The 14,280-nt window shown below is 36.4% G+C and overlaps 1 long non-coding RNA gene and 2 pseudogenes across 1 annotated transcript; 2 read left to right on the forward strand and 1 right to left on the reverse strand.

Moving 5' to 3' along the window:
• Positions 1-562: 562 nt before the first annotated feature.
• Positions 563-660, forward strand: LOC120594336 (uncharacterized; annotated as a pseudogene).
• A 2,907-nt stretch (positions 661-3,567) lies between these two features.
• Positions 3,568-4,806, forward strand: LOC120594267 (40S ribosomal protein S6-like; annotated as a pseudogene).
• A 6,402-nt stretch (positions 4,807-11,208) lies between these two features.
• Positions 11,209-13,142, reverse strand: LOC120594274 (uncharacterized). The gene is made up of 2 exons (XR_005650536.1): positions 12,562-13,142; positions 11,209-11,371 (listed from the first exon to the last, which is right to left on the reverse strand). It is a non-coding gene; the product is annotated as an uncharacterized LOC120594274 (long non-coding RNA).
• Between the last annotated feature and the right edge of the window lie 1,138 nt (positions 13,143-14,280).

Genomic DNA, 14,280 nt, shown 5'->3' on the forward strand with positions numbered 1-14,280 from the left:
TCCTATTATTCCTCCAAATAGCAGGTTCTAAACCTGCTAAGTTACTGCAAGTCTCAGACACATCAGTCTTTTACAACCCAAAAATGTTAAGAAAATTGTATAAAATTTGGGACTAAGATTACTTATCAAATAATAAAAAGATTATTCCGTGCTCTTTCAATAATGTAGTGGAATATTCTCAAATACATATTCCTATGTTACCTGAGGTACAACAGTACTGTCGAATGGAGCCACGAATGCATTTAAAAGTTTCTAGTAGCCACATCAAAAAAAAAGTAAAAAGAAACGGGAAATTGGTGTTACTAATGCATATTACTTTACCCAATATATCCAAAATATTATCTTTTCAATATGTAAAAAAATTATTAATGAGATATTTTAGATTCTCTTTTTATCCTAAGTCTTTGAAATCCAGTATGTATTTTACCCTTATAGCACATCTTGGGATGCTACATTTTCATGAAAAGTATTTATTCTGTATTTAGATTTCATCAATTTACAGTTGGAAAAAAGTTTACATACCCAAGTTGTTTTAACATTCTTAAAATTTTTCCAGTAACTGATCCTTTTGTAGTTCATGATGATTGGGTGTTCATGCCGTTGTGTGAGATGTACCTCCCTCAAACCTTGTTACAACATCGGAACATTACCTGTTTGACATAAAAAAAAATTGTTTTAATTCCAGTAAACTGAATTGAGTACCGAAAATCATTTTCCTTTAATATTTACATCCACATTGGCAAAACTAGTTTATTATTTCAGAATGATCGATTTGACTTTGAAGCAAAAGCTTGCCGGTTTCAAAACCACGTCTGTCCAAGTTAAGTAAATTCACTAATTTGGATCAACTCAGTATTCTTAACGTTATACTCAAAAGGGTATTGTACTATTTGAGAAGCGATTCTAGATTTATCAATATAAACAAAGCATTCTTCAAATTTTTCTTACAATTTTACAGTCAATTTACATAATGCTCTCTATTACAATTAAAATCTGCATATTGTTTCATGCTAGAAAAAAATGTATAAAATCATTAGTATTAATTGAAATCATGAAAAGTTTCAATTTCAATATAAACTTTCATACCTGTCTAGCTAAATCACATAAAAAGCTTTTCCTTTCCTTGGAGCTTCAAATTTATCTTGTTTATGTGCAATGTGATATTTATAAGAAAATATGTAAGTCACATTGCTATTTTTTTTTTTAATTAATGAACATTTGGCAGGCATTCCTTTTGTTTCAAGAAAATCTTGAATTGGAGTTAAGAGGATAGTAAAACTTTGTAAAACCCTTTGTAGCTCAACCAAGAAGCACGGGCAATGAACACAAGATCATTAAATTCATTGTCTCCTTCTATCAATGGTTCCATAAAGTGGTGATGAGTCATAGCATTTGCACGTACATCCTGAACAGTTTTAACAGCTGTTTCAAAGGGTCTGTTTCAGAGAACTGAACACAAATATTTTCAGGGTGTATCATAAGTGATATGAAGTCACCAGAAAAACATTAATCTCATGTTTTAAAATTCCAACAAATCCAGAATCTTGACTTAACAGCTGGAGAACCATCCGTCATGATATATTTTTTTCATATCTAACTGAAGTTCTTCTTTGACAGATGAAAAATACTTAAAAATATCTATGCCATAGTTTTTTAGGCTATGAAATAGCATTTCTTTGCAAGTATTTCAGTCCTTTGAAACAAAAATACCCCAAATACCAATTAGATAGTGTCCTGTATCACACAAATCATCTAAAGCTAAAGAAAAGTTCTTCTAATTTTTCCAATTTTGAATAAATTAATCTTGGATACTGTTAGAAAGGTCTTGTAATTTACAGACAATTATTTTGTGGTTTAATTAAAGATCTTTCATTTTTAGTAAAATATCAATTTTAGTCTTTTCCTTATAATTTTTAAAACAAAATTTCCATAAGTGAAATAATAATTTATTTTACTATTGCCATCTAAAACTGGTTTTCTTTTATGTGCGGGAATCCAAGCCTTAATAAGGCTGGCCAAAGTTACAAGTTCAGAGCCTGTTATCATTTTTTAAACAATTTTCATCGGAAATTCAATTTTGAATGCAGGCAACTAATTTTATTCTTCGTTTACTGTTCTCATCAAATTCACTCTGTATTTGCTGAAAATGTTCCTTAATATTGTCCACTTTATTATCTTTAAACGATTTTTATACAACAGCTTTTTAGTTTTGGTCTGCTGCAACAAATTATATGAAATTTACATCATACTTTCTTCCAATCTCTGTTTTTCTTCCTCTTCTGATTCAATATTAGTATCCACATATCTACTCGGTTCTGCATCAGTAGTATGCTTCCCATTTAAATTTAAAATCTAGTTTGTAATTGTTTTTTACTTTCAAAATAGTTTAATTATAATTTAAAATATAAAAAGTATTTCAATTTAGTTACTGATTATGAGATACATAGGTATCACTGTAAATGGTTCTGTCTGTATAAAATGTTCTAATAAACACATTTCCATGTTAAATTAGTGCATAGAAAAAAATCGAATTGGCTCAATCTATTGACATTAACTAGAGAGATAATGATTTTCTGTATAATACTAAATATGACTCATGCATCAACACAGACAGTGAAGTACACTGAGCAATATCTATGAGACTCAGCAGTTTAAGTGAAACGTAGTCCAACCTAAACAATAAAGTTAAATTTAATGGAAAAATATTTTACACTGCTTCGGTTTTAAATTAAAATTAAAATTGAGTAAAATTAAGTAAAAACTTTAGTTATTCACTAGCCTTTCAAGTGCTTAGTAGCCCCTTGTGGCTAGTAGCTGCCATATGGGATAGTGCAGATCTAGAGAAATTTAACTTTAAGTTGCTATCAACTAACCATCGATTAGGGCCCAGACGCTATGAAGTTACATACTTACATGTTAACTTGCAGAAAAGATTGGTAAGCTTATGAGTGATTTGTTTTTGTCTAGTAGAAATACAAATGATTTCTGACTGAAAAATGAAAACGCTTATAGTTATATTTGAATCCTCGTAGCTTAGTCAGCGATTGTATTCCAAGTCTCTCTTTTCATATAGTGTTGCCCTTAAATTTGATATCATAGCAGAACATTTGATAATGTAGAGAGATATTCATAAAGTATTGTTAAGTGAGAAAAAGCAGGTCACAAAGAAAATAGACAAATTGGTCCTATTTTCATATATGTTTGTTTAAGTATTTATGTTATAATAAAATAGGAAGGCTATAAACAGATGTTTACCATTACCTATGGGTAGACTTATGCATGACTTTAAAATAATTTTCTTTCTTCGACTGTCTTTATTTTTAAAACTACAGTTTGTACTAAGAAAACGCTCATAAAAATATTTTATAACTTTAACTCAGGTTAACTTCATGAGCCCTTTTCTAACCTCCCTCTTCTCTGTTCCTATAAAACCCAGTGCACTACTCTGAAATAGTTCAGCAACACTAGTAATCCCAGGTACTTCTCACCTAATTCAAGTACTACTTTTAAAAAATGATGATGATGGCTCTCTGTTGTGGTGCCTCTGAGGCGGTTGCCGGCTCCAGGATGAAGATAAACATCTCTCTCCCAGCCCCTAGCTGCCAGAAGCTCATTGAAGTGGATAATGAACAAAAACTCCGTACCTTTTATGAGAAGCATATGGCCACAGAAGTTGCTGCTGACACTCTGGGTGAAGAATGGAAGGGTTATGTGGTTCAAATCAGTGGTGGGGACAACAAGGTTTCCCAGTGAAGCAGAGTATCTTTTTAAATAAATTTATTTATTTATTTTTTATGGTGACATTGGTTAATGAAATTCAATAAGTTTCAGCTGTACACTTTAACAGTAAGATATATATATGTATGTATATACATACATATATACATATATATGTATGTATATACATATATATACATATATATGTATATACACACATACATATATATGTATATACATACATATATATGTATGTGTGTATATGTATACATGTAATGTATATATATTAATATATATATTACACTGTGTGTTCACCTCCCATAGTTAGATATCTTTCTGTCACCACATATTTGACCCCCTTTACTCTGTCTACCTCTCCGCCTACCCTCTGGTAACCACTAGTCTGTAGTCCATGTCCATGAATCTCTTTGTTTGTCCTGTTCATTTGTGAAGCTGGGTATCTTGATCTATGGCCGTGTCCGCCTGCTACTGAGTAAGGGGCATTCCTGTTATACACCAAGAAGGGCTGCAGAAAGAAAGCACAAATCTGTTCGGGGTTGCATTGTGGATGCCTATCTGAGTGTTCTCAACTTAGTCATTATAGAAAAAGGAGAGAAAGATATTCCTGGTCTCACTGATACTACTGTGCCTCATTGCCTGGAGCCCCAAAGAGCGAGCAGAATCCACAAACTTTTCAATCTCTTTAAGGAAGATGATGTCCGCCAATATGTTGTGAGCAAGCCCCTAAACAAAGAACACAAGGACCAAACCGAGGACCAAAGTACCCAAGATTCAGTGTCTTGTTACTCCATGCGTCCTGCATGACAAATAGCGCACTGCTCTGAAGAAAAACCGTACTAAGAAAAACAAGGAACGGGCTGCAGAATATGCTAAAATTTTGACCAAGAGAGTGAAAGAGGCCAAAAAAAAAAAAAAACACCAGGAACAGATTGCCAAGAGACATAGACTGTCCTCTCTGAGAGCTTCTACCTTTAAGTCGAAGTCCAGTCAAAAATGAGATTTTGCAAGAGTAACAAATCAGATCAGACATAAGAAAATGATGATAGTGATGACATTGATAAATATGTATACAAGACTATAGAGTCCTCTACCTGAAATAATTTCTTTTCTATAACCTAAAATAATCATCTCTTTTCTATAACTGTGCTGTGTTCTTTCCGCTGCTTACTGAGATGCTGTGCTTTTTTGCACTTTCCTGTTAATATTTCAATGTGCTTAAATTGTGAATAAACTAACAATGCCTTATAAATATAATGACAACAATAACAAACCAAGTGCATATTTCTATCAGTGCCTACCCTTTACCTTGAGTTTCAGAATTCATTGTTTATCCTTCTCTCTTTCCCTCTAACCTATGAGCTCTTGAAACAGGGGCTGTGTTTTATTAACCTCTATGGCTCAATGCCTAGGATAAATCTTGGCATGTGACAGGGGAGTGGGCATGCTATAAATCTGTGAAGAATGAATGAAAAAATGGGAATCCCCACATATTCATTTTTTTCATACGTATACACACTCAGCCCCGACTATGTGCATCGTAGGCACTAGTGACATAGTCATGAGCATCTATAAGAGGACAGTGCTTTGTTTAAATATAATGAAATAATACATTTGAAAGCAGAAATTAAAAGACATGGAAACAAGAAGGCAACACAGACCCGACTAGTTTTATATACTGGGACATTCATCCTAACTAGGAAACAATTGCATTACTGTGAAAGCAAGAAGCAGTGTCTTTAATAGAGTTCTTTCTCAGTGGGCACTTGATCCTAACGCCATATGAAAAGCTTAAAATAAAAAGACTGCTCTTTGCTTTTTTCTTTCTACAAATTTCATAATTTGGGATCAGAATCACAAGTTGGCAAACCCACAGAGTTTGTAGCATTCTGTTTTAAGCACAGAGTCTGTTAAACTACAAATAGAGTCAAGTGTTTTCATCGCAGCTGGATTTCTACCTTCTCTGCCAGCTGTGGAGCCCACCTGCTGGGTAATCAGTCAATAGGCAGGTATTTCACAGAGAAAATGTAACTCTGAAGCAAGTTCCCTCCATCGTTGTTGCTATGGTGGGTTTAAGTTCATGTAGCAAGAGTTACTAAATAAAAAAGATGAGACACCCCACGGATGACTTATTCATTATAATGGAGCGATCTGGTAGACAGGACCTTAACTAAATGATTCAACTTTTTGTCATTGATAATGGGACAAACTGACATCGTATGCCTTGTGATGCGATGCCATGGTGTCTGGGTTATAATAAACCACCTCAGAATTTACTGGCTTAAAATAATAATTGAGGGGACCTTAAAATTGAATACAAACAAACAAATGAACTGAAGTATTCTTCAAATAAAAAAACAATCACATTGGGGAGGCAGCATTAATCCAAATAACTTTAACACCCAGAATTTAAACCACATACCCTTAGGTTAAAGAAAATTACAACTAAACTACAGAACAACCATCATTGAGTACCACCTGAAGTCCAACTGAACAGAAATCCTGCAACTAAGAACATACAGAAGGGGTGATGCCAAGAGTGGTAGGAGGGGCAGAGAGGCAAAATGGGCTGATCCTACACCCGCGTGTAGGGATTAAAAGTCAGGAGGGCTACCTTGGCTGCAAAGGTCCTCCATGAGGAGTGAAGGGTCCCAGTCCCGAACCAGGCTCCCCAGCCCAGGGTTCCAGTGCCTGGAAGTCCCCACAACTTCAGGCTGTGAAAACCAGCAAAGATTGTGACTGAGTGGTATGGAGGGTGGCAGGAGTTGCAGGCATTCCTCGTAAGGGGCCCGCGCCTGGCCTTACTCACAAAGGGATTCACTCAACTCTGAGCTCCAGCACTGGGGCAGTAGCTGGAAAGGTGCCAGGGAGGAACTGAATTGTCTGGCTTCAAGGGCTGAAGGGACAGCATTTTCCCGGACAGAAGTACTGGCAGAAGTCACTATTCCTTTGTTGAGCTCTCCCTGCACTCAGCCTGCAGATGCAGGCAGCCACTATATCTGCATTTCTATCAACCTGGCTATCACCTGTCCTGGTGATTCCCTGAGACCCTGCTCCACTCAACTTGTGGGCCCACCCAAACTGCTTCTAGTGGCTTTTTTATACAAACTGCCTGTCTTGGTTCATGCTATGGACTTTCTTAAAATCTCTTAAAGGTTCACAAACCCCAAGCAAGCTGCTTTCGGCCTTGGCATGCCCCATACCTCTTGCTAAGCAGCTCCAAGACTGGCACTAGTAGAAGCCAACTTCGGTTTGAGACTTGGCCTCTCTCAGGTACCTCCAGGGCCAGCAAAAGTGGAAACCATCTGCAGATCACTTTGTAGCTCATACCAAGTAGCCCTGGGCAGGGCAGAAGCGGCAACTGACCTTGACCTGCACAAGAGGCCCCAGAACCAGCACACTGGTGCCCAGCTTCAGACCACACCAGAGCACCGCCCAACCACTTCTACAAATGACAATTCCTAAGGGCAGACTGGGCAGGCCCCAGAGGCCTGCTAAAGCAAATCCTGCTCCATAGGGTCAGCCCCTGCACAACAGCTCCTCCACTGTAGTCACAGCCAGTCTTCATAACCAATTAAACTGAGAGTCAATCCTTCCTATTGACATGCAAACAGCAACCGAGGCTCAACTACAAGAGGGCACTCACAATACACACAAAGGACACATCTGCAGCACCTAGCTCAGGTGAACAGAGAGACTATGCCACTGGGCCTTTCAGGACACCTACTACATAAGCCCACTCTACCAAGATCATGGGACATAACAGTTCCTATTTAAATGATCCACACATATATCATAGAATCTTAGCATCTGAGAATCCTCGGAGTTCATCCAGCCCAGTGTTTATCAAACTATGGGTTGTAACTCAGTCCTTTGTCATAAATAGCAGTGGGCCCCATCACTTATTTTTTTTTCCTACCACTTCTTCAGAGAAGTCTGGGAAAACTTATGTTTGAATCACATGCAATGAGTTCCAATGAAGAAATCTATTTCTTACCATGGGTCATGCTCAAAAAGGTCGAAAAGATTCAACTGCCTAAGACCTCTGGACAATATCAACTCAATTAAAGGCTAGATATTCTGTTCTTCAACAGGGTATTTTGGGTTATATATATAATTTATTGTCGTTGTTGTCGTTGTTGTTATTGTTATTATTCAAATGCCCCACATTTCAGAAATGTAACTAAATGAATCTCAGTATAGCATTTAAGTGGAGAGGCACAAGAACTAAAGAATTATATACTCAAGGATGTAAAAGTTCTAGACAAAGTATCAGGAAATAATATTCAGCGCCATATTAAAAGACACATAAAAATATACATTTAAAAATCCAGTATGGCCAAGGTGAGTTTATTTAACAAATCGAAGGATGGTTTAATATTAGGGAATCTTTCAATGTAATTCACTACCTTAATAGATTTTTTTTTTAAAGAGCTATGTGATCATTTCAGTAAACGCCAACAATTCATTTGATAAAATTTAACATCTACTTCTAAGAAAAACCCCTTTATAGTGCAAAATAGAAGAAAACTTCATTAATGTGAGACCTATAGCAGATATGATTCTAATTTGAAACATTAGAAATATTCCCATTTAAGCTTGGAACAAAACAGGATATTATTATTGAATACTGTTCTGGCACCGTACCTATTGCAATAGGACAAGAAACAAATAGGTATAAGGTATAAATATTACAAAGAATCAAAATGTGATTATTTTTGTCATAGTTTATTTTGTTTTTCCTTACTATTTTCCTTATCAAATAAAACACAAAAACAGAAAATTCCATAAAATAATTTAAAAAACAATTACACACTCAAGAACTAGAAACCAGTAAATTTAATAATCTAATATATGACAAAGGAGACATCATAAATCAGTGATAGAGAATGAATTCAATAAGTTTTTTTTGCCACATTTAGTCAATTATTTGGTTTAAAAAATATTTAGAGCCTTCTTATTCCACACTCTTCAAAATGTATGGGTTTTTTTTGTTTTTTTAAAAGTCACATTAAAAATAACCAGAATACAATTCAGGTGAATTTTTAACCCAAACCAATAGTCAACATTATTCTTTTTTTAAATTGAGATATAACTGACATACAATATTGTGTTAGTTGCAGGTGTACAACACAATGATTTTATATTTGTATATATTGCATGGGTACTTCTTATTGTTGGCACTTATTAAAAAATTAATTGTGTCATCCTTCTTATTCTCAGTATGGTGCAGTATTGTGATGTTAATTTGGGTTTTGTTCTTATATCTCCCCTCCCCGAGGGACTTTGCATCAAGCAGGCCTTAGGGACCAGGAACATTGAGCAGAAAGCAGAAATGGTTTAAAAGAAACCTCCCTTTTTCAAGTCTTTGTCTGTTTTTAAGGCCGAGCTCCTTGAGGGAAGTGTGCTGACTTCATAGACTCTGTCAATGGTTTTCTTTAAATTAATTTTCATTGAACCCACCTACATATTTAAGATAAAAGATTCCTCACCTTTAAAATGAAAAGACTGGACTAACCAGGGATGCTCAACCTAGGGTTTAGCAGATCAGTGAACTTGAAAAACATTTCTTCTTCATTTTCATTGATCTCTAATGGAAGTGTTTCCTTCAACTGAGAATATGAGTATCAAACCACAGTCGTGTTGGCTGGACCTGTGACTTGTCGCTAATAGAAATTACAAATATTTTCATATCACATGACAGTTGTTGCAGGTTTTTGAAATATCATTTACCCTCATTGCCACCTAAAAGTCATGGTAGTTATTAGTTGGCTGCTAGATCCTGTTATTTAATATGTTAAATAAAGAAGTACATATATCACACATTTATAATATTTAATACCTTGATAACCATATTTTTAATCTAATTGCTTTCCTTTGCCTATATATGATGTCTTATGCATTCAAAAACATTTTGAGAAGCCAAACTGAAAGGGCCCCTGAGCCTTTCAAAAAAACATATATGAGTCTTTGGACTGGATACTTGCAGATTACCAATGTTTACCTTGGTATGTACACAGGATCTCTATACATCCCTCTGGGAAAACAACTCATAACTTAGATAATTATCTCTGTGGCAAGGTTACACTGACATTTTGATCATTCTCTATTTGCCCTGAAGTGCTGCCTAGTCTACAAGCTGAAATGGCCAAACCTTTAAACTCAACCTTTCAAACAAACCCTTCAATAGAAATTATTCTCTAATACTTTCATAGCAAAATATAGGAAAACAACAACAGAAACTGAACCATAAAAGTCATGTCTTACTCCCAATTCTGTTGTCTAATTCTGGGAAAGTCATTTAATTTCTCTGAATCTCATCTATAAACACACTTAGATGATCTTTAAAATCTGTAAGTTCCCTTTCCAGTTGTAAAATTCTATACTTTTGAAATTTTCTGCTCTTCTTCTGGGTATGTGAACTTTGGGATTCAGTTCTTAGTACTTTAATTCATTCGTTTCTCAGATATTGATATATCAATAGCTAATCAACTAAGCTAGAGGATTCTAGAGAAATTTTCCAATGCCTCATATTTAAGCCGGTTTTGAATGCTGAGTAGGGGGTCCATTAAGGGAAGAGAGGACAAGGACATTCCATGCAGAGAGGACGCTGCCAAGGCCCAGTGAGCTCAGGGCTCACAGCACACTGAGGGGCTTGATAGGGGCCAAAGGGTACCAGATCTGTACTGAGTCTGGGCTCCTTGGCTTATAGAAAATGGGAGGAAGTATAGAAACAGGTGGAGTGACATGGTCAAGTTTGTTTTGGAAAAACAGCCCCACGAGCAATGTGAAGCATGGGGGGGAATTGAAATCAGAAAGATCAGGGAGAAAGGAGGATAAGGCAACATTTGAGATAAGAGACAATGGAGACCCACATCAAGGCACTGGCAATGGGAATAGAGAAACAAAAAGAAAGAATAGAAGGAGGCGATCTTTATGAGAAATTCAATGTGGTGATACAGGAGGCATCAAGGGGGACCCCAATTTCCAGTGAGTACAACTGGGTGAAAGATGATATTGAAGGGTGCAGTTATTAACCAGAATAGGAAATACAAGAGAAAGAAAGGTTCTCTGGGGAAGAAAGCTAAGTTTTCAAATGTTGAGTTTGAGGAGGCTATTTGACCTCCAGAGAGAAATTCTGACCAGCTCTTGGAAATATGGGCATGGAATTCTGGAGAAAAGTATGCCTGGAGATATAGAATTATTAACAACACACAAGGTAACTGAAGCCATTTCATCAGCTTCCCCATCACCACCAATGGCACCACTACCCGCCTGGTCCCTCTGCAGTGCTTCACTTTACCAAGTACCTCAGATCCTTACTCTGGACCCTGTTATTAAGGCTCATAACAACTGCTTCCCCCTCACTCCCAACTTTCCAACTTTTCCAACTTTGTGTTACTCTACTCTACTTCTCTGCATTACTTAGGGTACAGGCAAAGTTGTTGCAAAGGAACCCCAAAGTACAATAGCTTACATAGGATAGGAGTTTATTTCGTTCTTATAATAGCCCACGGCTTGCAGGGCACCTCTGTTCCAAGAGGACACATAGGAACCTTGGCTGGTGAGCAGCTCTGCTATCCTCAGCATCTCTGTTGGAATCCAAGCAATTTTTCCAATCATTTCCATTTTCCAACTGGTGGGAGAAAAAATTAAGGGCAAGCAGCTTCATTTTTATGAAAATAAATACACATCATTTCTGCTCGCATCCCATTGGACCAAGTTTGGTTATATGACCACACCTACCTATATGAGAGATTTACCCAGTATCTGGATGGAGTCCCTTTCAGTCTGTTTTGTTATTTATTTTTCCTCATTTTTGCTCATGGTTTTCTGTTTCTTAGCGAGGCTTAGTTATCTTTGCGTGCTAGAAACTATATATGAAATATAATTTGTAGAAATAATTTGATGTTTAGGTTGATGTTTTCTTCCTCTAAAAAAGATGTTCTTTTGCTTTTTCCAGGGTTACTTTAGTCCAAGTTCAAGATGTGAAACTTTCTAAAGGAGAAACTTCCAGTTCGCCCTTACTCCTAACAGGTGTGTGCATAGGGGATGCGGAATGGTTTACTAGGTCTCTACCCTTGGCAGGTCCTGATCTGACTCTTGTTCCCCTAATCCAATGAGGTCCCGAAAAAGACAGTTTACACTCTCAATTGTCTCTTCAAGATCAGCTAATGACTCCAAAGCAGAAATGGTCCAGAGTGTCAGGCCCATCCTTTATGGGTTTTCATTCTTTGCTGGATCTCATCCCAGTAATTCATCAGTATTTTGTTAGATTTTTGATGCTTTAAAAAAGATGTTTAATACGTTACGTTTAGCAGAAAGTTGATCTGAATTAGCTAGTGTGCTGTTACTAAAATTGAAAGTGTTACTTCTTTATAATTCTTAGAACAGTATTTCTTAAGATGGAGTCCATAAACCATGTGCAGCAAAATCACATGCTTGTTAAAAATTGAGATTCTATCTCTGGGCTGCCATCTCAGATTTCATTAAGAACCGATGGCAAAAACCCCAGAAATATGCGCTTTTGATAGGTTATCAACTTATAATTATGAAGACTTAAGTTTGAGAAATTTTGCCCTAAAGCCTATCCCAGCCTTCTTAGTAATAGGTACTCACAGAATTTGATTTAATTCTTGTTTAAAGGTCAGTTAAGGCAGAAGAAAGCTGAACATATGTCCCAGTAGGAATTTCGTTAATGCCTAAATTCCCTATCACCTCTCCATTTGAAAAAGAAAATCCTCCTTAAAACAAGAAGATTCTAATGAAAATCTCTCAAGAACCAAACCCCTATCTAGAGCCAAAGTCTAATCCTGTCCCATTCACCTGTCTCAGCAGCATTCATTCTGATCATCCATGGATGGCAGGTACTTCAGTGAGCCTGTAAGTCATCGATGAAAGGTTTGATAAAGACGTTAAGTCACCTAGAGGTATCTTGACCCCAAACTCACTGATGAATCCAATTATGAATTAATCTCAAAAAAAAAAAATCTGTGAAGCTGTGTCTTTCATGAAACGTTGGCAATTATAAAGAGTGATTTCCCCTCCCCCCAACATTATTCGGCAAAATAAAGATGTTAACACCATGATAGTCTTCGACATCACTTTGAAATTTATTGGTCTAAGAAATCTGTAGATCTCAGAATCACTGACTTACAGCTCCTCAAGCCACTCCAGATTCCGGCATTCGAGAAAGCCCTCAGCCTGCCGCTAAAGTCTCTGCAAATGGCAGGCAAATCTGCATTCCACACTGTCAGGAACATGATTAATTATCTATTTGGATTAGCCAACAGAATTTATGTTCCCATGTTTCTGTGACACGGTCACTTAAATTTCTTAGGTTTGGTCATGCTTTTGAGTTATAATACTTTCCCAAATGTTTGTCTTCGCTTTCTTGTAGGAAAAATAAAAATATAGCCAAGCAGTCTGTGAGAAACACCTTTAGATTTCTCATTTCTGCACCAACATGCAACGTCTTAGATTTCTTCAACTTTTAAAGGAAAAGTTTTGTGTGAGTTCTTGTTTTCCATAACCTGAATATGGAAATGTGCTCATGTTACACACCATAGACTTCAACAGAAAGGTTCAGAAAATTTGAGCTTTTTAATCAGATGATCTTGCTCTCTGCTCAGAAAATGAAATTCCGTGGGGAAACTGCTCATCAGAGCAGGCTTTGTTCTTTTATAATATTCGTTTTCTTTTCTTTCTCTCTAACCAAGAGGATACTTCAAAAACCATCTGAACAGGGAAGAGGGTATTACAAATGAACCAGTATGGGATTTTAAAAAATCAGATGTTTTTGGAAACTACTATCAGTTGGAGAGCGGTTTATATGTGAACTGTGTCACATTCCTTAAAGTTAAGCCAAGTCTGAATGTGCCTTATTGATGAAATAATGTTTGTCTTGTCAGTAACCTAATAGGCTAGTATATATTTCATGGGCTATGGTAACCTACGTAACTTATGACGATCAAAAATAATTACCGCGTACCCTTACGGTTTCGTTTAACCCGATTAATTTGCTTTGGTAATGGAATCATTTATGCCTAATTAAATCTATCTAGATTGTGATTCTAAGGAACGGGTAATTTGTGAGTAAAAAAATACCTCTAAAACCTGTAGGTTTGACACAACAGCATAATTTTAGGTTTTAAAGATTCTTATTCTAAGGCAGAGACCTAGCCTTGCTTTAAACCCCCATCTTTTATTTCCATAGGCTCTTCATAAATCCATTCGTGGCTCTTCACTCCATCAGCTCTCACCAACCTGGGTCTGCGTATGTTAAGGTGGGTGGAATGCATGCATTGTTTGACTATGCTAAGAAAAATTACCTAATATTTGAAAACAAGGCAAAAGGATGACTGATTGTCTTTTCAGAGTCAGACTAAAGCTTTATGTAAAGGCCTTTAACTTACAGGCCCACCCAAGGGTTATTCAGCTCTCCAGAGGAATGCCTTGTTGCTTAGTTAAGGCTCAGACATGTTAACTTATAGATTTTTGTCCAGTAAAGAAGCAAAAGACTTCTGTGCAGGGGAAGTGATAACC

The sequence above is a fragment of the Pteropus medius genome, unplaced genomic scaffold, assembly GCF_902729225.1.
Source record: "Pteropus medius unplaced genomic scaffold, Ma_sr-lr_union100, whole genome shotgun sequence".
Lineage (NCBI taxonomy): Eukaryota > Metazoa > Chordata > Mammalia > Chiroptera > Pteropodidae > Pteropus > Pteropus medius.